The sequence below is a fragment of the Emydura macquarii genome, unplaced genomic scaffold (assembly GCF_026122565.2).
Source record: "Emydura macquarii macquarii isolate MOO-44397 ecotype Brisbane River unplaced genomic scaffold, CSIRO-AGI_Emac_v2 contig_2422, whole genome shotgun sequence".
NCBI classification, from domain to species: Eukaryota; Metazoa; Chordata; order Testudines; family Chelidae; genus Emydura; species Emydura macquarii.
Genome location: NW_027132559.1, coordinates 9,055,395 through 9,082,047, shown reverse-complemented (window position 1 = coordinate 9,082,047; position 26,653 = coordinate 9,055,395).

The following is a 26,653-nucleotide window of genomic DNA, read 5'->3' as shown; positions in this document are numbered from 1 at the left end:
GCCTGATATTGGGTCTCTATAGGCAAAGAGTCTGGGGAGAATTTTGGAAGAACATAGGGAAAGATGAAGTGGGACAGCCAAAGTGCTAGGTAAGTACTCTGAGGGTATGTTTACACTGCCATGTTAGCCCAGGGTTCTAACAGGCTCAAGCCCACTCTCCTTCTGCCTACGCACATCACACTAACTCAGGGCTCAGACCCAGGGACTCAGGATCCCACAGGGGTGGAGGGTCTGAGCCTGACTCAAGCTGGGACCCAGGGTTCAAGCCCTATTGCTTTGCAGTATAGATGCAGACCCACTGCACTCATGGTGTGGAAGTCCACCAAAAGTATCCCACAATCCCATAGGGCAATTTTCTTTGTCTTCTGGATAGTCAAGTTTGGTGAACAGTCAAGTTCTCCCACACTACACCATGAGCGGCCACATTTTGGGAGGGTTCTAGAAAGTCTGGGTTATGGGTGGGTGGACTCAGGTCTGCATAATGCAGTGTAGACTCTGGAGCCCCAGATTGGGACGCAGGGTTCAACAATTCCTAATCTGCGGTTACAAATGGGTGTAGATGCTCAAATCCTAGGTTAACAAACTTGGGAACTGCTAACTCAAGTTCTACTAACCCTGGGATAACATTGCATTGTAGACATACCCTGCGGGGTGGTATTTGGAGCTAGAAACTGGTGTCCAGGAGAAAGCAGAAGATGCTCATGGGTCTCCACCAAAGGGCTGTGTTAAAGGTCTGCTGATGAGGCGCTGGAGCGGGAGGGCTGAGGGGACAGAGAGGGGTCTACAATGAGGGGAGAAGGTTTGTTTGCTTGTTTTTAGGTGAAGGATTTGTTAGCCCTTTTGGCCAAGATAGGTGAGGTTCTGCATTGAAGGGTAAGGGTTTTAGACTTTGGTTTCTCCCCTTCTCAGAAGACAAAGAGGTCTGGTTGTTTAGATGATTGGAGGACTAAACTTCTCTATCAGAGAGAGGGAAGCCAAGGCACAGAGAAAGGGAAATTAAGGCAGTGGCTAGACCTAAAGATGGAAAGGTAAGCCAGGACCACAAGACTTCATTGTGAGATCCCTCACTGTTGGAATGGCCCCTTGGATGCTGTTGCAGGTAGGTGCAAATTATAGCAGCCACTGGCTAGCCCCAAAATCAGGGATGCATAAATGCCTCCTCCTCTAGTCCCATGCAGAACGGATCTTGGCTATACCTGCTCTGCATGGGACTAGAGCCCATTGTTACAATCACTACATTACCATGACATGAAGAGCTTCCAGAAACAGGATTGAATTATAATATCTGATTATACATAATTAATAACAATAAGAATGTATCAATTGATCAAATCAACTCTTATTTCTTATATCATTGGTAATTCCTCAATCAATAAATCAACCTTGGCAATAAATCAACTGTATTGTCTAACTTTAGTGCATTCAAGAATTTCCTACTGTTATGGATCTTTTTAGAAAAATAGTAACAAGAGGTGTTCTAATACTCTTAACTTTAATTTCAGCACTGACAAAGTCTATCAGAGGAGGCTATTAAAGAAACTAAGTAGTCATAGGGTGAGAACTAAATTTGTGTCATAGACTGGAGACTGTCTGAGACACAAAACTAAGTTTAGGAATAACTGGTCAACTTTCAACATGGCTAAAGGTTAACAGTGGATAATCAAAAGGTCTGTACTAGGACCAGTTTCGTTTAACATAATTATTAGAACCAGAAAAAAATTCTGATGAAATGTTTCGTTAGTCAAAAGCTAGTGGGTCTGTGGACATAGTTTGATTTTGATGATGTTCCAAAAGATTCCAGGTTGCGTTGTTGGAAATCAGCCTATTTACCTGCCAGCTTGCCTGCCCAGATCCCCAGCAGTCTTCTTGATGAGCTACCGGGGAACCCAGGCTTCCAGGGTCTGCAATTCTGTGGCAGGTCCGTGGGCAGGCTAACTCAGAGCTATGGCTTCATTTTCTTGCCTGGAGAATTTCAAAATTTTGGTTTTAATTCTGAATTAGAAAATATCTGAATTTTGAAATATTGAAATCTTCTGTGGAATGAAATTTCCTTTCTTCAGCCAACTCTGATAAATATTAGTCACTTGGAAAATGGGATCAGCAGTGACATGTCAAAACCTGAAGATAACCCAATTATTTAAGTTCTACAAAAGACTGTGAAGAACTCATAGGAACAGCAGCTATATAGACATGGCCAACATTTTCTGAATTTTGAGTTTGATTTTTTTTTTTAACCAAAAACCTCCCAAAAGTTCATATTTTTCTATGCACTGTATATGGGAATGGTCACTATGATGGCAAATGGAATGCATTGTTGACAAATCCGTGGTAATGCTCATTGGAAAGATTAATTGGAACTACTTATATGCATTGTTGGGTTCTAAATTAGCATTAACCACTTAGGGAAAACATATACTGTAAAAATGTCTCACTTCATTTGGCTCAAACTTTAAAAAAAAAAAAAAAAAAAGGCTTCTGGGCTGGAACAAATTATGTGACATTTCAGCCCCAAAGAATTTTATTTTTCTGGTGAAAGTCAAAAAGGTATGAAAAATAAGGCCTAATGCAGCATGGCTCCTGCAGCCTTAACTAAAGTTATAACTATGACCCATTATAGATAGTTTGTCACTTTATGTAAATAAACCTACTCTACATACTTTGCAGTGGAGAAGGTTTTTTCTCTTCCAATTGAAGCACATGAGCCATTTGCCCTAATCCTAGGAACACCTCAAATCACTGCATTAAAGTGATATTTAAGTGTGTTTTCATTGTCTGCCAGAAAGTCCATGAGAAACTATCTTATTGACAGGAAAATGAAAAACAAATGCAGCTCAACCTTTTGACATCATCTATGGGCTTGCTGTGTTCTGGGATTTTACTGTGTCAGAATGGTGGATGAACTTTCACTTGACCAACTGGTTGGGTTTTTGTTAAAAAACATTATCTTCTAATTTGCCATATTTGCTGAAGGAATTTACTTTAGCCTACTAAAAATTTGCAAAATGTAAACAAGGCTAAAAAATAAGTAGTGATTTTATTTTTTTGGGTGCTTCAATTTTTAGGTGTCCAATGTGAGGAATCTTTCGGAAGGTTCAGCACTTAAAACCAGGTCCATTTCTGGTGTTTCATAGTGGGCACCCATAAACACTAGTCATTTTTGAAAAATTAGGCCTCAATTATTTTCTGTTTGATTGGTTTCACTTTAATTTTTGCCTCATTAATGATGTATTGGACATTCCTAATTGTAGATGTTGATAATGACCTGCAAACTTAATAGTTTTTAGGAGTTTTTAAATACTTTGTGTATAAGGGTAAGTACAGAAAATGGGAAAGAGTGATTTGCATAAATGGGAGCTTCTAGGCATTTGGAATTAAATGCAATACTGAATGGGGAAAAAAGTTTTATCTTCTTTTGTTTTTTAATTTAGAGTGTAGATTAAGTAGCTTAATGCTTAGGGAAATATATATTTATTGCATGCTGTTTATCAAGCTGTGGCAGGCTTTTAAGTCAAAGCCACTGAAGAAGGTGATAAATTCTCTTTTCAAGAGGATTATTTTATATGTATGTACCTCTGAATTAATTAGGGAGAACAATTCTTCATGCACCTCCCATAGGAACAACAGATCTCCCAGAAAAGTGAAAGGTCACCATGTTCAAACTGGAAACGGAAATAATCAGTGAGAAAGTTAGTAATTGATAACAGAGTCAAATTTGAGTTATTTGTTCTTACTATTTCCATTGAACAAGACAAAACCTATAGCCCCCCCCCCCCTTTTTAAAAAAAATTACAAATGTAAAAAGGATACTTTCAATGGATTAACATAGTAGCTATCTCCAAAAATCCCATTTCATACCAAAAGTATTATGGCATTTTAATAGCAAACTATTAGCTATATTTTAATGTAAATCTAGATAATAAATATTCTAGTTTTCTACCAGAGCTGAATGAATAATGTTCTGCAAATATTCTTTTGAATTTGGAAGCAAGCTGTTTGAGTCAGAATCCTTTTATGTGATTGGTGGGTTTTTTTGTTTTGTTTTGTTTTTTAACTTTCCACAAATATTCCAGTGCTCAAGCTTTACTTGAACTAGTACTCATGGAAAGTGAATTTTTAGCTCAAATATCCACTAACAGAATTTGAATTGTTTATTGTACTGTAGGAGTCACATATTGAAATTCATGCAGTGTTTGGTTAGTAACTTGAATTATGTGATGTTATATTTATTCCCTGATGGACCGATATAGATAACTCGCTAACATAGCATAAATTAAAAATATAACAATTCAGTATAAAATTCCAAATTATGCAGCGTCTATTTGCTGGTTTCATAAATTAAAAAATGTGAAGTATTCAACTGTCAGTTTAACAGTTTGTAGTTTAAATGAACTGCACACCAAGATTTTTCCCTAATGCTGAAATTCACCCTTGTGCTGTGGGCCCATACAAGGCACAGACATCAAGTCCCACTTATGACTTGTGCTGGCCTCTCCACAGGGGTGAATTTCACCCAGTAGAAATCTATGAATAATAATAATAATAATAATAACAATAATAATGTGAAGATTTAATTTGTATGAACGATTCACAAATAGGGGGGAAAGGCAAAAACAATCAAATAACTTCTTATTGCAAACCTATTCACTCAGTGCTTGCCTCAGCCCATATCTGTTCAGAGGAATGTGCAGAAAAATCCATTGACAAGAGTAATATGGCAAAACTTCAGTGGTAAACATTTATTGATTTATTCTACTTGACCCTGACAAGGAATTGATCTCTGTGTCTGCTAGCATGCTTGATTTGATCATTTCTTTTCTGCTTTATGGCCTATGCATTGGTTTTGCTCTTTTACGTTTTCCAGATGATCAAACTTTAACTTCTGAACTAGTGTAAAAGAAAAAAAAATGCTAAGCAAATTAGTTAACTCAACCATCCCCTTTGTCTTATAGCAAGGTTTCTCATTGAATCTTCTGATACACCATTATTGCTGTTGCAAATAGAAGCAGTTACTGAGTACATCTGAGAGCTACCAAAAAGACCAAACAAACCACCAATTCCCAGCCAATGTGCAAGGGTTGCCTTTGGGTCTTTTTTACTTTATTGAAGCCAAAGGGAGAGTGGTGTTTTTCAAAAGCTGGTTGAGCAACAGTGTGGCAAAAAGTTGTGGCCACTAGGTAGCACGGATTTTTGTAAGTTGTAGGCTCAGGCTCGGCCTCTTTGCATGTGCATTGGTACCCTCAAATCTTCTGCCCATGTTTTGGCACCCACAAAATGAACTTTGGGAACAAATCTGGTCGGGAGAGGTTACTTCAGTTTACAGCCTTAGCTAAACTGCAGATGTGAATTTTGTGGGTACACATTGCCCTCAAAAAGGGTGGCATCTAATGTGAAGGTTTTCTTCAGATAAGTAAAACACTGAAATATAGAGTTCAGAAGGTCAAAAATGTTGACTCTTTACCATTTTAAAAAATATTACAATTTTGAGTCTGTTCCTTGGAGAAAATGTTACCCAGACACTTTATTATTAGATAACCTAACAGCTCCCTGAAGCAAGGGCACATGCATTTTGGCAAAAGGTAAATTCACCTTTTTACCCAATAGACCACAGGAAAGTAGTGAACAGCAACATATTTATTCCATTTATATATGGAAGAAGCAGAAACTAGAAGTGAGCGCAAAACAATCTAGGTAGCATCTTAGCTTTAATCATATTTATTATATACACAACAAACACCAGCACATGCCAAATCCATGAAGACAGAGTTTAGTAGAGGGTCCAGCTTATGTTTAACTGCCTCTGAAAGTAACTTGGGTGTCCGTATTTCCAGGTATTTATAGCTCTTAGGGGCCCCCATCTAAAACCCGTTGTTGAAAAATTATACTTCCCAGGAGAGGGATAATCCCTCACATTTTGACCAGTTAATTGTGATTCTAAATTGGAGGCCATAGGACTCAATTGAGGTCAGGCAGTGGGGAAATAAAATATCCAACTGGGAAGTGAAAGAAAGGGTACTGTCAGCGTGTGATTGAGAGAGAGAGAGAGAATCTTTTTCTGATCCTCTTCCACCACATTAGACTGTGTTGTCAAACAGAAGCCACCAGGAAATCCAATGCTCTATTAGACGGTAGCGAAAGCAAAGGACAGCCCTGATATGTGTTCCACCCTTCTTGCTCTTGGTTGGGAGAGAAGTGTGAAAGGGAAGTTATGCCAATTGCACTGAAGAGAACTGATCTGACAAGGGAATCAGAGGCTTACTGTGTCAGTGGACGGTATACTAGGGCAATAAAGCAAATGTTCTTCCATTTTCATTGTTGGGATCTTTGTTGTCTGAGTTACATTTGCACAATTCACAGTAACTGAACATTTGTGGCATCATTAACAATATCACTGGGCTATTTTTAAATGGTCATTTTGTTGATTTTTTGTAATGTGCATGAGTGTAAATGCACACTTGCACATAGGGCATCATCCTGCTCCATTAAAGTGAATGGGAACATTTCCATTTACTTCAGTGGGAGCAGAGGTAAGGCAATAGTGGATACAAATACATAGACGCATCGATTTCCTGGGGGCTTGGCCTGGAGACTTGCACTGCAGTCCCTATGAATTAGACTGAATGCTCTAGTTATCTCTGCTGATTCACCCACTTTGATCTCTTATTTCATGCCCACCACACTACTTGTGTATTGAAGAGGTACTGTACTTCTCCCGAGGAAAAGATTGAAGGGTGGAAATTGAGTTCACCATTCAGAATATAAAAACACAGGCCATTATTTTAAAACCGTCTCATTTCTGAGGAAGACAAGTACATGTGGTAAATATAATACTTCAATTTGTTACTTATATTGCATTGTCACTGCTCCTTGGAGTGTCATGAGCTTTGAGGCAGATGGATATGGGGTTGTATACATTGGCATGGGAACATTGTGGCAGCCAACAAAATATCATTTTGATGAATGAAACAGATTTTTGGTTTTAGTATTACTGTTGCCCACTGTCTGGCTTTTGTCATCATTAAAGGATATATGTAGTGCACTATTTAGTGCCACTTAGCATTGGGGTATCTTGTTTTCTGTTGCTTTGTTTGGTGCTTCACACATACAGAAAATCACTTTCCTTTCCATCTTTAAAGAGCAGCAAAAGTGGGCTGGATTCATCAAAGAGAGAACATGGAGAGGGTTTTTATTTTTTGAATTTTAAGAGATTCTTTTAGAGACAATTGATAGGCCTAGATTCTCATAGCCTTACACTGAGTATCACCTTATTTCACAAATAATGCTGTCTAAGTCAACTGGACTACTTGTAGACTAACGTCCTTAGCCTGATGTTGGAATCCGACCCTTAGAGAAAACGTTCCTATGTAGTTGACAGTGATAGTAACAAAGTTATTTTATGCTGAATATAGAAAGTTGGGGTCCAATTATCTTCCTATTGTAAGTCAGTGGCAAAACTTTATATAATTTAAATGATAGCAGGGGTGTGCCATTAATAATTATCACTAATATTTAAAAATAGCTGAAAATAAAATTCAAATGCCTCTCTTCCCTTCCCTATCCCACCTCCTCCATGATAGAAGTAGGTTCCCCTTGAGTAATTCTTCCCTCTCTGACTCCTACTAATTTCCCTCTATATACATTACTGTCACTAAAGCCCTGAATTTTTGTCACTATTCTTCTGGAAGAAGGACTGGAAGCGGCACTGGCTCGGATTCTCTTAGCATTCATTTCAAACAGTGATCATTGTTGGGTAATTCACTAAACTCCTCATCCCCAACACTCAACACATGACTTCCACAGCACTCTCTGTTCTAACAGGAGTTAGGAGCAAAAGATGTGAACTGGGAAATGAAATCAGGCCTCTCAAATAGTGGAGAAATTCCAGTCAGTGAATTGCACCTTTTTTCATTAAGTAGTAATTTTAATAATTTAAAATGTCTACTTATTTTATTTTTCCCTCTGGCTCAGTGTTGCTTTCTGACTTATAAATGCTTATAATGGTTCTTATAAGCATATTAATAAGTCTGGCTCAGATGTTATCATCATCAATAATAATAATTAATATAGTACCTTAATATATATATATATTATATATATATTATATTATATATTATATCATATATATATTATATATATATAATTTTTACTAATATGGAGTAGTATATACCGTAATCCCTAAAAATGCCATTCTGAGTGGAATCATTATTCTAGTATGCAGACTGGAAACTTCAGGGGAGTAAGCTTTCTCATGCACTTCCATTACCTCTGCTTTAACTTGTAAACAACACCAGGAAGCGCAAACTAGAAGCTCATGAATAAAGGGATAACTCACTCTTTCCAAAACTCATGAAAAGTTCTGGTTTGGTTCAAAGTCAGGCCCTACAACATCTCTAGACATAGATCTACTAGTAGCTGAAATGGGCCCACAGCAGACAGTGACCATAATTCTTAATCAGCAACAAATGTGTTAACTTTAGTTAGTTTCAAGATTTTTTTGAAGGGAGCCAAAGAAGGAAAAGCACCCAGGCTTGGTGTGAGATTGGCTTTAGGTATATATTTCACACAGAGAAAAGAATACTTTGCAAATTTATTTTCATCAGTGTCTAATAATTAATAGGTATAAAACAGCCTTGGGAAATGCTTACTCCTTGCTAGAGCACTGCTTAGTACCACATGTAAATAAGTAATGGGAATATGCTGTTTTGGACCGATATTTTGTTGGGCTGTGCAGTGCTTTATATTCATGTTAGTGGCAAGCTTTTGGATGTCAGTGAATAAGGATTGGTAATATCATTCCAGTGTAAAATACGTGCCTATATCCTTATATGGCAATATCCTTGGAGATATGATGATCTCTCAAACCTTCTCCACGTCTGGAGTGCTGTATGTTTGTCTATGTGGGCAATTACAGTATTTGCTTGTAAATTATAAACCCAGTTTAAAACAAAACAACAAAAAACTCCTCAAGAAGTGAACATGGAGATTCTCTTCAGAGCTCATAATTCTTATACATTTTGTATTGTCAAAGGAGTCTGATACATTAATCAAGGCTAATAGCAATATTGAAAAAGCAATTGATAACATTTAGCCTTCAAGCCTCTATTTTTGCTCATGGGATTCATTCTAGCAATTTGTACCTGAGTGCAGAGCAGAACTATGTATTCACAAGCCTAATCTTATGTGTTAGAAAAGGAGATGTTTAATTCAGAGTGTAAAAAAGGCTAATTACTAGGTCAGACAATGCTTGTGTGTTTATAATCAGTTAGAACATAAACACATTGACCTTGGCCTCATAACTACTACATCTGAGAAAGAACTTGAGATAACAATTGTAGGAGTATAATGAACATGGCTTCATTCTGAGCCAGCCCCCATGCTTTGTCACAAGAATGGATTAAGCTGGTATCACTTACAGCTCTCATTGCAAAATGTATCATAAGAGTTTAGGGACTGAGATACAAGGGGGTAATTTTTGGGCATGAATCTATATATAAAATGCCAACTTTATTGAAACTCAAGTCCTTTTCCAGGCTTTCCATCTACACTGCAATAAAAGACCTGCCACACAGCCGTGGCTGGCCCAGGTCAGCTGCCTCGGCCTCACAAGGCTCGGGAGGCAGGGCTATAAAATTGTAGTGTAGATGGTCAAGCTTGGGCTGGAGCCTGGGTTCTGAGGCCCCACAAGTGGGGTGGGTTTCAGAGTCCAGGCTTCAGCCTGAGTCTGAACTTCTACCTTGCTATTTTTAGCTGCAGTGCCAAAGCAGCTGACCTGGGCTCTGGGACTCGGCACCATGAGTTTTTGTTTCTTTGTTTTTTTGCAGTATAGATGTATTAGACTCAAGTGAAGAGATCCTAGAGGCCCTATGCATAACTATTGTGAGGGAGGATGACTAATCGCTAAGGGCTGGACTCTGATGACTATGCCCTGTGAGTAGTTGGGACTCTTCATGGAGTATGTTACTACCCAATATATAGGTATGAGAATCTGACCCAAATTTAAGAGAATATACAACCCCTGTTTTCAGTCATAATTGTCAGAATTATTCCTGCCAGGATGAAATTTTCTATCCCTGTTCTCAGTCTGAAAATTAATTTTCTGTGTCAGTTTGACCACGTTTGGTTAGGCTGTTTTTGAATTAACAGAATGCAAAATAAAGTCTCAATCCTGAGACCTGAAGAGAATTGAAGAGACCTGTCCACATGTAGCTCATTGAACGATCTTGAATTTAAGAAGACTTTTAGCACCAAACTGAATAAAGCCTTTAGGCGTGATCCTGCAAATCATTCCATGTGTGAGTAATCCCTGCCCACATGCATATTCCCACTGAGTTCAGAACTCACATTCATGTGTGAGTGGCTTAAGAATGTTACCATTAATAAAGGTTTGCAGGATTGGTTCCAAAAGTCTCCAAATCTGAACCTGGGAACTTCCCTTGCCCTTCATGAGTACTCATTGTCACTTGACCTGTTTTCAAAACAACATATTTAAAACTGTCCAATATCCATCATGAAAACAAATCTATTTAGCATGCAGAGTTCATTATTTTTATTGGGCCAAATCCTGAGACATGCTGTTATCTGCATCTCCCATAAAAGATTTTAACATGCCGGATCTTACTTCTGGCTGTTGTGGATTTAAAATCTCTAATTTAGAGTTTCCTCACAGAAGTTATTTGATTTAATTTCCTTGGGTTTTAAGAGAAAATTAGAAGAAACAAAACAAACTAGAACCTCACAACTGGAAATCTGTGCTTGAGCCCATCAGTGCCCTTTCATGTGGGCCTATGGATTGAGGGTAGTGTAGCTAAAGAGATGATAAGCTCATATTCAAAGAATGCCACCTCCCAGGTGGCTCTGAAACTCGAGAACCTGGGATCTGAGGGGGTTTTGGATGGGCTTGTCTTTCTTCAATGGCTGACCTTCCATCTGTATAGCATGACTTGCTACAGAGTAAAAATCTATGGTCTACTGGCACTAGTGCAGTTCAAAAGGTCAAGTAAATGTTTTGGTGGAATGGGACCAGCACTGATCTCCCCAAAACAAGCCTCTTCATTCTTTATCTTTTTTCCTGTGAAAAGATTTAAAAATTTTGTACAGGAAACACCGAAACTGAAATAGACAATAAATAAGCAGAACATGGTGAGAATAAATTGGGGTGAGTGAAAAAAAGTAGAGATGTAGGTAGGAAGGTTACCAAGTAAAAGTCAAATGAAAGATTATCCTCAGGGGATTCTTTTCATTTTTGCATTAAGAAGGAATCCTTCCCAGCTGAAACTTGGATCTACAGCATTTGTATCCCTAAGTCATAGTTGTAGCTTGCGTATCTCCCACTTACTTACTTACGCTCCCTTACCACCGTGTTTCCAATGTGCTGTGTCGGCAGGAGATGCTGCCCGGTTGCCGCAGCCTTACTCTTTTTGGGGCGGTGGATTTTCTGCGTTGGCCAGAGAACACTTCCGGGATCGATTGAACAGGTCTCCACTGCCCTCTCAATTGATCCCAGTGCATCGATCTGTGCAGCCCCGGCAGTGTAGTCAGACCCTGAGTTTATCGAGACTTTCCATTAACCATCAGTAGTAGGAGACCTGAACTCTTATCTCAGACTTGCATCCTGCCCTAGTCCCAAGCTGCAACACTCTTGAAAGTCATGGTGACTCCCATAATGTATTCATCAGAGGATTTACATGCATCTATAATTTGTTTTGCTTAATGGTTAGCTTTACAATTATGTCAACAGAAGCACCGATAGAAAGATTAAAATTTAAGGGGGGAAGTTATTGCTGCTGTTATATGTCATATTTATTTATGTTTTTGATTTATAAAAACACAGATGCTAATCCCCAAGCTTGACATATCCTGACAATTTGAATTTCACAAAATAACTATACAGAAGACTGGGTGATACCTAAGTGTATCGCTCCCCTCTGTAGGCCAGAATGTTGGACCTGCTCAGGAGTATGTGACCACATCATCTCCTAGTCACTGACCTACATAGGACATATGTCCTAGTAATACTTCAGTTAAGATCTTTACTTTAGTTCAGTCAGATCATTATAGAAAGAATCCTACAAATACATTAGAAGCAAGAGGAAAAAGACCAGAGACAGGGTAGGCCCATTGCTCGATGCGGGGAGGGGTGGTGACAATAACAGGAAATGGCAGAAGTGCAAAATTACTTTTTTGTTGCAGTTTTCACCAAAAAGATTAGTGGCAATCAGACATCTAACATAGTGAACACCAGTGAAAATGAGGCAGGATCTGAGGCTAAAATAGGGAAAAAACAAATAAAAAATTACTTAAACAAGTTTAGATGTCTTCAAGTTGGCAGAGCCTGATGAAATATATCCAAGAATACTCCAGGAGCTGACAGAGGAGATATCTGAGCCATTAGTGATTATCTTTGAAAACTCTTGGAAGACAGGAGAGGTTCTAGGGTAAATATAGTGCCAATCTATAAAAAGGGGAATAAGGACAACCTGGGGAATTACAGACAGTCATCTTAACTTTATTACTTGGAAAGATAATGGAACAAATAGTCAAGCAATCAATTTGCAAACACTTAGAAGGTAATAAGGTGATAAGTAAGAGTCAGCATGGATTTGTCAAGAACAAAGCATGTCATACCAGCCTAATATCTTTCTTTGACAGGGTAAAAAGCCTTGGGGATGAAGGGAAGCAGGAGGGTGGGTGGGGGAAGCAGTAGATGTGATATATCTTGACTTTAGTAAGGCTTTTAATACTGTCTTGCATGACCTCATTAACAAACTAGAGAAATAAAAATTAGATGGAGCTACTATAAGGTGGGTGCATAATTGGTTGGAAAACCATTCCCAGAGAGTAGTTATCAGTGGTTCACAGTCAAGGCTGGAAGGCATATTGAATGGGTTCCTGCGTGGATCAGTCCAGAGTCTGGTTCTGTTCAATAACTTAATAAATTATTTAGATCATGGCGCAGAGAGTACACTTTTAAAGTTTGCAGATGTTACCAAGCTGGGAGTCCTTTCCAGCCCTACACTTTTATGATGATCAAATCAGGCTGAGAAGTGAGATACTAATACATAAACCTTTAAGAGATGTTTAAATGGTTTTGGGGAAATGGACGACTACCAAAAAGACAGCTTCTACCTTGGTGAAAAGAGCAAAAATGGGGTTTAGCTATTCTTAGTGCCAGTGATTCGCTAGTTGTGGTGGTGTTGCTGTCCAAAGCCAGAAATGCTTTTCCAGCAGCAGAGGTTATCAAAGAGTGGAAGCCTTGATAACCTGAGGAATAAAAACTAGTCTGAGGCACATCCAAGGCACTGATCCTCCAGCATGACTTCTTGTATGAGTTTGCAGGGTAAATTTGGGACAAACTTAGAAAATATGGGACAATCCTTAAGTACAGATTTAGCCCCTAATTTCCATGGGACCCTGTTGTATGAAATTGCAGGTAAGAGTCGGCTAAGGCATCTGCCTTTGTGATATTCCATGTACCTTCAGCCAATAATGCTATAATAAATAACAGAGAATCATAGAAGTGTAGGACTAGAAGAACCTCAATAAGTCATCTAGTCTAGTCCCTCGCACACAAGGCAGGACTACGTAATAACTGGAGCATTACTGACACATGTCTGTCCAACCTGCTCGTAAAAATCTCCAGTGACTGAGATTCCACAATTCCCCCAGGCAATTTATTCCAATGCTTAACTACCCTGAGAGTTAGGAAGTTATTCCTAATGTTCAACCTAAACCTTCCTTGCTGCTACTTAAGCCCATTGCTTCTTGTTCTATCCTCAGAGGTAAATGAGAACAATTTTTCACACTCTTCCTTGTAACAATCTTTTATGCACTTGAAAACTGTTATCATGTTCCCCCCCCCTTAGTCTTCTCTTCTCCAGATGACACAAACCCAATTTTTTTCAATCTTCCCATATAGGTCATGTTTTCTAGACCTTTTAATCATTTTTGTTGCTCTTCTCTGGACTTTCTCCACATCTGTGCTGAAATATGGCACTCAGAACTGGACACAATACTCCAGTTGAGGCCTAATCAGCATGGAGTAGAATGGAAGAATTACTCCTCCTGTCTTGCTTACCTCACTCCTGCTAATATATCCCAATCATGTTTGCTTTTTTTCCCCACAGTGTTACACTATTGACTCATATTTAGCTTGTGATCCACTAAAAGCCCCATATCCCTTTCCACAGTACTCTTTCCTAGGGAGTCATTTTGCATGTGTGCAATTGCTTGTTCCTTCCTAATTGGAATACTTTGCATTTGTCCTTATTAAATTTCATCCTATTTAGTTCAGTCCATTCTCCAGTTTGTGCAGAAAATTTTGAATTTTAATCCTATCATCCAAAGTACTTGCAATCCCTCCCAGCTTGGTATCATCCACCAATTTTATATGTGTTCTCTATATGCCATTATCTAACTCATTTATGAAGATATTGAACAGAACCAGACTTTAGGACCAATCCCTGCAGGACCCCACTTGATATGCCCTTCCAGCTTGACTGTGAACTACTAATAACTATTCTCTGGGCATGGTTTTCCAACCAGTTATGCACCCACCTTATAGAAGCTCTCTAGGCTATATTTCCCTAGTGTGTTTAAGAGAAGGTCATGCAACACAGTATCAAAAGCTTTACTAAAATCAAGTTATTCTGCCTGTGTGATATGAATCTTAATAACTGATAGCAAGTAATTGCAGTGTTGTTTTACTTGTGCTTCTCTGTGTTATGTGTGTGATCCTTATCTAGCTATTATGTTACAATTACTTTCCACTCTGGGAAGTACAAGTATGGTTTCAGTCTGACTGCATTAAAGTGCTGTCCTGCTCTGAAAACTGACTGGACCAGATACATCTACCTGTGCCTGTAGAAATGATAACTACACACCTCAGCAACAACAGTAGCAGCTGTCTCTCCCACATTCCCTTGGTATTCTGCTCCCAAAGCTCAGCTGTAAAGTTTGCCTCAGGCTTCATAGGGCCCTGGTTCAACAAGGTATTTAATTCACACCACGCAAGTGAGTACATAATCCTATTTACTGCACTGACAGTAGAGCTGGGTGGGAAATGGTTTTCCCATTCTGTAAGAGTTTTTGAGGGTTCAAATTTTTTTCCATCCAATCTCGAATCTGAAAAAAAATTCACATTGGGTCAATTGAAAGTTTTGTTCAGGTTTGACCTTTATAATTTTTTAAAACTTTTTGAAAAAATTAACTAAAAAATTGAAATGAAAAGTCATTTTGAACCAGAAAAAGAAACTTTTTTTTAAAAAAATGTGGAAACATCTTGTTTTGACAATTGTGAAACTTTTCTCCCCCAAAAATGTTTCAAACATTTGAATATTGGGAAATTAGTCAAAACTGACCCTTTCCCATGAACAATTTCGTTTTTGACCAATCAGCATTTTCTGATGAAAATTTTTTGTTGGAAAATTCCTGACCCGTTCTAATTGGGACTAATCACATGCTTAAAGTTCAGCACATAGTGAAGTATCTTGCTGAATTAGGGCAAGAGGCCCGACTCCAGTAGAAAATAGCCAGGAGAAGTGCTGCATCATTGCATCTTCAGGGTAGCTTAGCTCTGCATCTTCCTACGCTGGGCCCCATCCTCTTATTTGGCAATCCTCTTCAGGCAGTCTTTCTGAGCAGATATGAAGGGTGCCTACCATATTCCACAATACTAAAAATCCAGCTCTGCAACCTTTTTTCATGAAAGTGGTCCCGGTCAATGGAACTACTGGCCATGAGTAAGTATGGCTTATCTCAGAATCGTAAGACTGGAAGGGACCTGGAGAGGTCATCTAGACCAGTCCAGTGCACTTATGGCAAGACTAGGTATTATCTAGACCATCCCTGACTGACGTTTATCTAACCTGCTCTTAAAAATCTCCACAACTTCCGTAGGCAATTAATGAGTTAAAAAATCATGAGTAATCATTGGGTTCTTATAAATGCTTTGTGTTTCTTCTCTCTCCCTATCATAGCACTGGCCAGCCTGTTCCCTAATGCTGTGATATCTGTCCAGGACAAACTGCTGTTAGGAACAGTACTCAATAACATCCAGGATTGAAACTCCTATTTATGGTGTTAATCAAAACCCTTCAGCATCCCGGTAGACAAAATACCTAACCTATCAACCCTGAAGGCTTCTGAACAATTCTGTTTAGCCACAGCTAAGCTCTCCAGGCCATCTCTATTATAAACACTCTTTACTAAGTTATGTTTTCACTTGTATTTTGTTAGGCACACAGATGTCCTCTTAGCTCTACAAATAAAAAGTTGTTATTCTGATTCATCTCTCTTTTAAACATACTGATTCCTTAGTTCCCACAGTATCATGCTATGCATTTAAATATTCCAGTATTTATTTACTACAGATTGGCTGATAGATTTATTTTTTAATTAAATGATCTCTTCTTACTGCTTTCATTATGCCAATTTCCTTGTTAATGATGACAGTAAAAATGTGTATGAGAGGGTGGAATAATGAGCCTGCTGAATACCAAAAAGCAATAAGATCAAATTTCTCCTCCATAATAACATCATCACACAGGTAATATATTCGACATTCTTCCCGGCTGCTTTTTAACATTAAAATGTCCACCCACCTCTCCCCTTGGTCAATGCATCTCCTGAAAACACACGATAACTCTCAATAATCATTTTTAAGGCACATTCCTAGTAACAAGAGCAAAACCCATCTTGGCATAGTAATTATTGGCAAACTCCAAAAATTTAAATTATTCAGACTCTGATGAAATTTTCAAAGTCCTTCTGATCAGCGGGTTGTCTACTTAACATGTGGTTGGCAAGCTACTTCCATTTTTCTTGACAGTCAAATGGTATAATCAGAACCTACATGACATGTTTGTCTTTCTTTAATGTTTTATCACATCTTTCATCTCGAAGCCTAGTACGTGTCCTGCTATGCAAATGTATCTATCTATTCATTAGTCTGTCAAAATGTCTATAAATATTAGATTTGTTTTGAGGAGGGAAGGCCTAATTTGTAAAATGAAAATATTTTTCTGCTGCTCCCTACCACATGAACTGTGATTAAATGCAACTGTATTCCCAGATACATTAAAAACAACCAGTTAATGGTACTTATCTGGTTGGTGATTTGAAAGAGTGTCACACAAATTATCCAGCTAGACAGAAGTGAAGACACAGTGGAAATTCCTGTTGTTATCTTAAAAAATGTCATTTCCTCCTTCCCATCATTTACATTTTTCTGATCATCAGGTTGTAAAATGACTCTAAATATCCTCTGGTAGCCAAACTAGAAGTACAAAAAATGATTTTTGTTTCTTTTCTCTTTCTTCTTAAAGGGCAGTTACTTTAAAATCCATCAAGCTGTACGACAGCAAGAACATACCCTGACCGTAGAAGAGGTGTGAACTGATTTTGGCAACAGCATTTATTATTGAGGATGCTTGCTCTTTGAAAATGAAGAATGATAGCTTTGGAAGAGACTAGAGGAATAACAAGCCATAATATTCTCACCCACAACCACATGTTCATTTGTGTTCTCACACAGACACTGTTCAAAATACTCTAGCACATGCTCAGCCTGCAGAGAATCCCCATTAAAATTTCACTTCCCCATTTATTTATATATGCCAAGCCAAATGTGTATGTGTGAATGGGACATAGCCCATAGCCCACACATTCACTGCATATCTGCTAGTCCATATCTGACTACCAGACTTGCATTACAAATTCCCATGTTCAGGTATAAATATTACATGCACTAATATGGAGTATGGCTGGATACCAGTTAAGTCTTCGTCCATAGTAAGTAGCTGGTGGCAAGCTATTAAGGAAGGAAAAGTGACAGATTGGTTGTTGTTGGGAAAACAGGTTAGACAGATTTACTGATGCCATGTTTACCTTCAGAAGGAAAATGTCTGACATCAAATGATGTCATGCCAAAAAAAGTCCCTATATTAGTTCTCCCCACATCCATTTTCTTTTGAAAAGAAGAGAGGGAGCAGTACTTCACCTATAGTGACAACCACAAATTGAAAAGTACTGGTATCTTGTCTGAGGAATTTGGGAGGAGAAAAGGGGGAGCTAGTACTTTCACTAATTAGAAATGGAGGTATAAAGTTTCAGAGAGAGATCAGCAAGGATGTGTAGGATAGATCAGAAAACTATCAGGCAATCTTGCCCTCCTTACCTGCATGTACAGTAGAAACTCAGAATTATGAACACCAGAATTATGAGCTGACTGGTCAACCACATACTTCATTTGGAACCGGAAGTAGTGCACAGTCAGGCAGCAGCAGAGACCCAAAAAAAGCAAATACAGTACAGTACTGTGTTAAGCGTAAACTACCGAAAAAATAAAGAGAAAGTTAAAAAAAAAAAGGATTTGACAAGATAAGGAAACTGTTTCTGTGCTTGCTTCATTTAAATTAAGATGGTTAAAAGCAGCATTTTTCTTTTGCATAGTAAAGTTTCAAAGCTGTATTAAGTCAATGTTCAGTTGTAAACTTTTGAAAGAACCATAACGTTTTGTTCAGCTTTACAAACAACTTCCATTCCGGAGGTGTTCGTAACTCTGAGGTTCTCCTGTATGTTAGGTAGGAAAACAGAAATATTGTTGTGCTGAAACACTCTTGCTATCTGTACCAAGGGTTAAATATCTGGGGGTGAATATGGATTTTTGGCTCTGAACCTTGCAGTCTTTTATGGTCCACAGTGGGCAGAGTTTGAGGACTCTATGAAAGATGCATTTGTTCATTCTGGCTTTTTCTTCATTTGGGCCTGTGGTACTAATCTTCCTAAAAAGTGAGGCTGGTGGTGTCTGGGATGGGTTTTATTTGTGTCACTTACTGATGAATTTAAAAAATATCTAATTTGTGCTCAGATTAGAGGTGTGTGAATAACTGATTTTTCAGTTCACTGGCTGTACCAAAAAAGTGAAAAAGAATTTAGTTTTGGGGATAACATTTTCAAAAATTGTTGATGAGCCATAAAGTAAAAAAAAATATTTTGGGTCCAATGAAATATTTTGTTCAGACTGAAACAAAATGTTTCATTTGGTTTTCAAGTTTTAAAAACTGCTTTTTATTTTTATTTTTTTAAAATAAAATAAAATTTCTAAAGAAAATATCATTTTGAATTAAAAAAAAATCCAAATTTCTTTCGAAATAGTCAAAACCAAATGTTTTAATTTTTTTCAGAATTTTTTAGGTTTTTTTTTTCCAGTGGAAATAATTTGGTGAATTTGACATGAATTTGTGAAACGTCTCTGTTGACCGGACGCTGCATATTTAGTTGAAAAAACGTGTTATGACTGAACAGGTTTTCGCAGCTCTACCTCAGATATCCTGGTGCAATTTACAAATAAATAAATCTGGCAAACTGTTAATTCCTGCAGTTTGACGGAAAACCCACCCTTATTTTAAATTCATTTAATGAAATTGGTCAAAGATGAGAATGAGAGTTCAACCATCCAATAAAATAGGAGAATGGGAAGTCCATAACAGGCTGATGAAAGAGGAGGTAGGGGACTTTTCACTCTTCAGCAATAGGACATGGGCTGTTTTGGTTTCTCCCAAAACAAAGAAGGATTAAAAAAGAAATGAAGATCTAAATAAACAGAGGTAGTGAAAATACCAAATTTAACAAAAGCAGCAAAACAGTGCAGCAGGAATTAGTTAGATTTTACCGATCCAAATAAATAAAAGGATGTAAATGAAGAACATGGAGAATAAAGAGAACAACAGTGAAATAGATCAGAAAAATTAAATCAAAAGGAAAACCAGTTTTTAAAAAAGCAGGCAAACATTTTTAAATAAAAGCAGATATTTGGGATAGGGAAGCTGCTGTATTGTTTTAATGGTTAGAAAGTAAAGTCTAAATAAGGAAGAGGAAGCTACCAAGGAAACAACTTGAGTTGGCAAACACTAAATCTCCAACTCTCTGCTCTGCTGGAAGCCTTCAACTGGATAAGTACAATATCCTTTTTTCTTGCGGTTTTTCATTGTTAACTATTTGCTAATTTTTGGCCATCACATTGAGTTTTACTAAGAACTTCAGGAAAGGAAGATGGCTGGGGTACCAGAAGGAAGGGCAAGGAACTGGACAGTGGTAGAACAGAGAATGAGGCTGTGTGGAACGTGCAGCAGCTGAAAAGGCATGACCTCACTGTGTTGCAGAATTCTAACTTGGCATAATAAGTTTCCAATTTCCTAAGTGACATCAGTAGATTCTCAACTTACTGAATCTTTGTAGCCCTCAGTACAAATAGTTGTAAACAATATACTATATAATTTTAAGGCTTCCACTGCCTGGCTCTTTCTGGTAAAGGGTTCTTGTGGTTTTTATGGTGGCAAGTGTCATGAAACTGGAGGGGAATGGTCATGAAATTGCAAAAAGAGTAACTGAGTGGAGGCCCAGGAAATGTCATCCAGCCAGAATGAACACAAACTTGCAGGCAGATGTCCAAAACTGAAGTTTAGATAAGTCCCCCAAGGTTTGACTCCACATGAAGTTTGAATGAGCTGCAGTCAGGCATAGCATATAAAGTCTTTGATACTTAATTGGGGGAGCCAGCTCAATAAGCTCTGAAGTTTATTCTTAAAGCAGCTGGTTCCCACAGTGACAGACAGCTGACCAGTGTCTCCAAGGTCAGTTAGTCAACATGACTTTAGGGCCAGATAGTAACAGACACTTATGCAGGTGCAAGAAGCTTTCTCTTTCCCTTATGTGCTTGTGCAAGCAGGGCCCAAGCATAATATTTTCAGTACAAACTTGTAACACGGGCCCCCCTCCCACACACACACTTACCACAATCCCTCATCCCATACATATAATCTCATGAGCCATGAAAAATTTTTTCACATGGTAATGGGGGTTGCAGCCTGGGCCGGTAAAATGTACCCTTCTCCCTTCCCCCCATGTGGGAGCCCTGTATGCAAGGGCCACACAACAGCAGTCTTTGCACTCTAGGCCGGGAGGACGCTGAACAGGGGGAAAGAAGGAGGTGGATTGAGGCCAGCATCTTGGCTGGGGAAGTAATCTGCCCCATTCTGCAAATATCATCGCCCATCCCTATGTGCAAGGGCTGTGCTGGAAGAGATTGTGCCTTCCTGAGTTATCTCTTTGGTGATGATCTTTCATCAGCCTGTGGGATAAATGCCATGGTCTAACCTTCTGTGTACAAGCATTTATGAGCATAACTCTTAATCATATCCTACTAAGTCTCCTCCCCCCAGCCATGTTCAATGGATTTATGATACTGGGTTAGTAAGGAGACATGGGGTGCTCAATCTTCTTAGAAGTAGCAATACCCAGTTCTGGGTCTCCATCTCATCCAGCCTTTCCTGAGCTATTGAATGAATGGTCTGCAGCAGAGACAGACTGTAGCTTGAATGTAGGATAGCTGTCTGAGGCTTAATCCAGGTGAGGCAGAGGCAACAAGGGGATGTTGAAGAAAAGTAATGTGAAGAATTAGTAGAGGTTATTGACTGAGGTAGTATGGTCACCGTTTATAATACAGGTTGCACTAGAGATTGTCATGAGACAAAGGTAATCCCATAACAAGTTGCTTTCGTCTAGCACAGAACAAGAAACTTTCTTAAATTAAGGAAAATGGTATCATCTGTAAAACTACTCTGTCAGTTGCTCTTCTTCACGACAGAGCTTCTGCCTAGAGCTTATTCCAGGACCATTCCTGTCTGGCTTCCTGCTGCAAATTTAAAGAAACAATACACATATCCTCAGCGATCGGGCTAGATCCAGAGCTTCTGTTAGATGCTCATATAGTTGCTGTCACTAAGAACACACATTTTCATCTGTGCCTGGAATGAGTGGTGCAGCCGTTTATTGAAGATGTGAAACTTGCTACAGTTATCCATATCTTTGTCACTGACACCAGACTATAGCAATGTGCTTTCTATGGGGTAGCTTAACCTTTAAAAAGCTGACAATGGTGAACATCTGTGTTCTATGATCTGGATTAACTGCCTTTTGGTTTTAAGGGGGAGTTCATGGTGTTGGTTTTGACTTGCAAAACCCTAAGTAACTTGGGACCAAGCTACGTGAGAGAGACCATGTCCCTCCCCGTGCCGTCATGCCACCGCTGAGAACAACTGAGCCACTTCGTCTGAAGTGGTTTGTTTTAAAGTAGAAGGAGCTGCTAGCAGGGTGTTCTCTGTGAAGGCCCCTGGACTTTTTTTCTCAGGCATTTACTGAAGGATGGAGTCTTGGGGCTCTGGGGCTGAGAGTTATGTGCATGGAGTTTATGCTAAGTTGTCAGGTGGACGTTGATTATTCGAGGTGGTAAATGTACTTGGATGCACTTTGTATTTGGCAGGGTTTTGTTGTTTTGTTGTTACTATTCTAATACCTTGACTGTTTAATAATGTATAAGTACCTTGAGCAGTTCAGATGGGTGATTATTAAATTGCTAAATATAAATCTAAATTAATAAAGGTACATGATTTATGTGCACATGACATCTTAGCAAGCACTCAGGAGGCAGGTTGGTCAGAGGAGGAGGCATAACACTTCCATTAATTTTATAAGCAGGCTGCTCAGATTTCTGGGAATTCATGTGAGGCATGTGTAGAAGCTTGCCATAGGTATAAACATTGCTGTGGTGTATGTAGCTACGTGACTGTTAGAAGATATTATTCTGCTTTCTCTGTACTGCACTTTTAAATGTAAGGAGTCTTCCTGCCAGTGCCGGCTTTAAATGTTTTGCCGCCCTAGGCAAAATAAAAACGCGCACCCATCCCCCACCCAGGAGAAAAATTTGAGTATTTGCAGCGGTGCAGGTGGTGTCAGGGGAAGCTGGAGCCTGGCTCTGGGAGGGGATAGGGTGGCTGCTGCCCACTGCCAGCGGGGACACGGGTAGCTGCCGCTTCAGGGGTTGCTGTCAGCTGCCGCTTCAGGGGTTGCTAGCTTGCGCGCCAGGACCGGGCGGGAGGCGGGCAGCTGCAGCCCAGCAGCCGTCTTTTACCTTTTGCCACCCTAGGCAATTGCCTGCTTCGCCTATGGCTAAGGTCAGGCCTGCTTCCTGCCTGTGTGTTGGAAGGAGTAAGGATATTGCTGTGAGGCAATCCAAGATGGCAGATCATGCACCAGTGAAGAGATTTGTTCTTTATTTGTAATTTTCCTTAATCTCCACAAAATCTTCTAGACTTAAAATACATTTTGACTCTTTGTGTATGAAAAACCTATCATGAGCAACAAATCCTACTTAGATACAAAGAGGGGAAGCGTGATTTTGTGGATAAGGCATTGGATTATTACTCAGTGAATCTGGGTTCAGTTGCCTTCTGACACAGACTTCTTGTGTGGCCTCAGGCAAGTCCCTTAATCTCCCTGTGCCTTAGATCCCCCTCCGTAAAATGGGGGCAATAGTATTTCCTTTCTCTGTATTGTCTTAGTTGAATTATAATCTTTTTGTGACAGGAACTCTCTCTTACAGTGTCTATATGCAGTATCTAGCACAACAGAGCCCCGATCTTGCTGGAGAGGCACTATTATCTTGCATATAGTGAATAATACTAAAAACCTGTTCTGTTCACTGAAGACCTGCTGCAACACAGCCCTGTGGGAAACTGGCTGGCTAGCTTTTTGTAATCGAGGGAACTGGTTCCCTCAGGTCTCTTTACGCTGAGCGCAGACTAGAAAGTCTGTTGAATTAGCTCTCTTGATTATCTCAATACATCATTATCCAGAGATTTCTGCTGGCCCTCAAGCCCTTTGGATAATTTGGTGTTTTCCTGGATTTGTTAAGCATTGAACATTATGGACAGTAAGGAGGAAAAAACTACTTATTTTAATTCCCACCATCATCCCTCTCTATTCACATTGCAGTTTCTGCTGTAATGGAATCTTGCAGATGTTCTGTTACTCTTTGTGGTTCTACATATAAAGTTTCTACAGCATGAGACAACATCTCTTTAGGGCAAAAGATGTGTTTACAGTGTTGGTGGGTCCTCTGCTTGATTAGAGGTGGTTGTTCTTGTTGTTGTTTCAGGGATTTATAATAGAAACAAGTTCCATGAAGCTTCCCCTCCTTTCTAAATAGTAAGTTTAAAATGTAATTGTCTGATATGTTGCCCTGCCCGATCTATTAAGTACTTGCTTGAGTGAACAGGCAGTGGGAGTCTGCAATATTAATATCAATAGCCCACTTCACCTACAGCGTTGCCAACTCCCATGATGTTATCATGAGTCTTCTGATATTGAGATTTCAGATGAAGAGAGCATGTTTTTTAGTCCTCATGGTTGCAGAGAGAAGCTTAAAAACATGAAGAAAGTGCATCCTAAAGGCTCAGAAACTAGAAGGTAAAGAAAAATAATACAGCATTTATTATTTTTAAAAATCCTTTTTAGCTATTTTCATCATTTTTTGGGGTTGGCAATAAGAATAATACCTAACTCTTAGATAGCACTTCTAATTGGTAGGTCTTTAAGTGCTTCACAAAGGCTACTGGGCCTATACCCACCAGAGGGATGTTACTAGAGTACATCACCTTTGAAGACAGTTGGGCCAAATTCTCTGTAGTCTGAGGAAACTGCAGTGAGCAGGAGGCTCTGGGCTATCTTTTATTCTTTCTTCTGTATTCCATTTGAGTTCCAATTCCAGCTACTCTTTACTCTTTTTTGACATTCTTTCTTAGTGTACAGTTGCACAGTATGTGTGTTTAGTGTTGCAGGAAAAGTGCTTGCTCTTCAGAACTTCTTATCGCATGGTGCAACTGTTTTTTCATTGAAAACCTGTAAATAAAGCACACATACATTGTCAAATTTAGGATTTAACAGGAATAATTTGCTCAGTCTACCATCCCGCCTACCAATGTGATGTTATTGGGGAGTGAGTGTTCTTCTGGGAGGTGGTAAAATAAAAAGTGTGTGAAGACACTTGCTCTTCACATCTTCATAGGTATTATGGATAGCAGAGAGAAAAAGTTAAATGCAATGCAATGTTATAATTATCTGTGTGTGTGTGTGTGTGTGCGTTCCCCCTTGTTGTCCCCTCCCCCCCATCTCTTATTCTTTTTCTCTATATTGTTCCCTTCTTCCTTTCTTCCTGCAGCTACTTTTTATCTCTTATATCCTCTTCTTAGTTCCTTTTTCCTCCTCATATTTCTATAGATGGGTCCAAACTCAGGGAAAAATCCAATGTATATCCAAATTCTGCCGCTCAGGGCCATTTCTACTTTTATTATTACTGTAGTAACTAAAATCTTCATTCAAGAATCATTGTGCGAGATGCTGTACAGACAAGTCACAAATGTGACAGACCCTGCCCCAGAGAGCTTACAATCTACATGTCAGAGAGGATGCAACAAGTGGATGAAACATAATGGCCTTAATGTGGAAGAATGAAGTAACAATAAAATAAGCTTTAAGAGGAAAGCTGAAGTCATAGTTCTCCAGCTGCCTAACCAATACAAGATAGGAACAATTATATTAATTGATGTACAGGTAGGTTTCAGGTCTTTATTTAGGTGATTTGTTGGGTTTTTTGTCCCTTCCCCAACCTTATTTTGGGCTTTATTTGCCCCTTTTCTCTTTGTGACTTTTAAAATTTTCAGCCAGATCAGAAGCTGTAAACTTTACACAAGGAAAAGCTACTGAGTCCAGGACTGAATTCAGGCCTGATACACACCTCACACTTCTGTGGTCCCACGCCATGCCATAGCTTCCTCTGTGGCAGCAGGTTTCACAGTTATGATGATTGAGGCCAAACATACCTCTTGGAGCTATTGTTTCAGGCTGTCTGCACACTCAGACAGGCATCAGTCATGCTCATGCAAGCTTTCCTTTTGCATCCATTAGGGGCTAGAAATCTGTTTTGTAAGCTAGGATGCTGATTTCATCCTGTGCCACTGGGAGCTGAGGCCCTAGACACAGGCATGTAATGCCTATTCCTTAATTTGGCCCTGACAGAAGGCAAACAGAAATGGACTAGAATTGAGTTTCCCTACCTAGCTTACTTTACCTAGAAAGGTTTCTACCCCTTGTGCGGAAGAAAACTGATGCCTCGGTTTGATTTTTATCCTAATAGATGCAGAACACCCAGACATCCTATCTACTTCAGTAGAAGTAACAGGTGTAGAGTTCTTCTCAGGCTTACCCCTACTTCCTCCTCCCCCCAACTCCTCCTCCGGCTTTTTATAAATTGTTAGGATCCACCAGCTCTGCTGCATATAAAAACAACAATACAGAAGGCAAATGATTCTTCGTTTCCCTCTGCAGTCAGCTCAGTGTGCAGAAGTGTTCTGTGGAAACTTTATTGGCCCCCACTTCTCTGCCCCCTGTACCTAATCCTGATTATGGTTTTGGCCGTGAACAATTTCACATTTGGGAGAGGTGTGTGTAGTTTTAATGATAAACAACCAAAAAGAGAGCAGATAACAGAATGAAACAAAAGAAGATGGAGGTGCAGACTGCTTGGGCAGCTGCTGCACAGATCTGAGGGATATCTTGTGTCCCAGGGTCACTTGTTTCAATATTAACACCATGTTCATACAGCAAGCGTCTCACTAGCATTCTTATTCCCAGTCAGGATTTCGTATGTCCTTAATAGCTTGATTTTTTTTTTACCTATGTCAACATCAAGCTCTCAGCTCACCAGTGGTGGGCTCTACACGAGGATGGATTTAAACACACAGAAATAATGCGTAGGTACCAG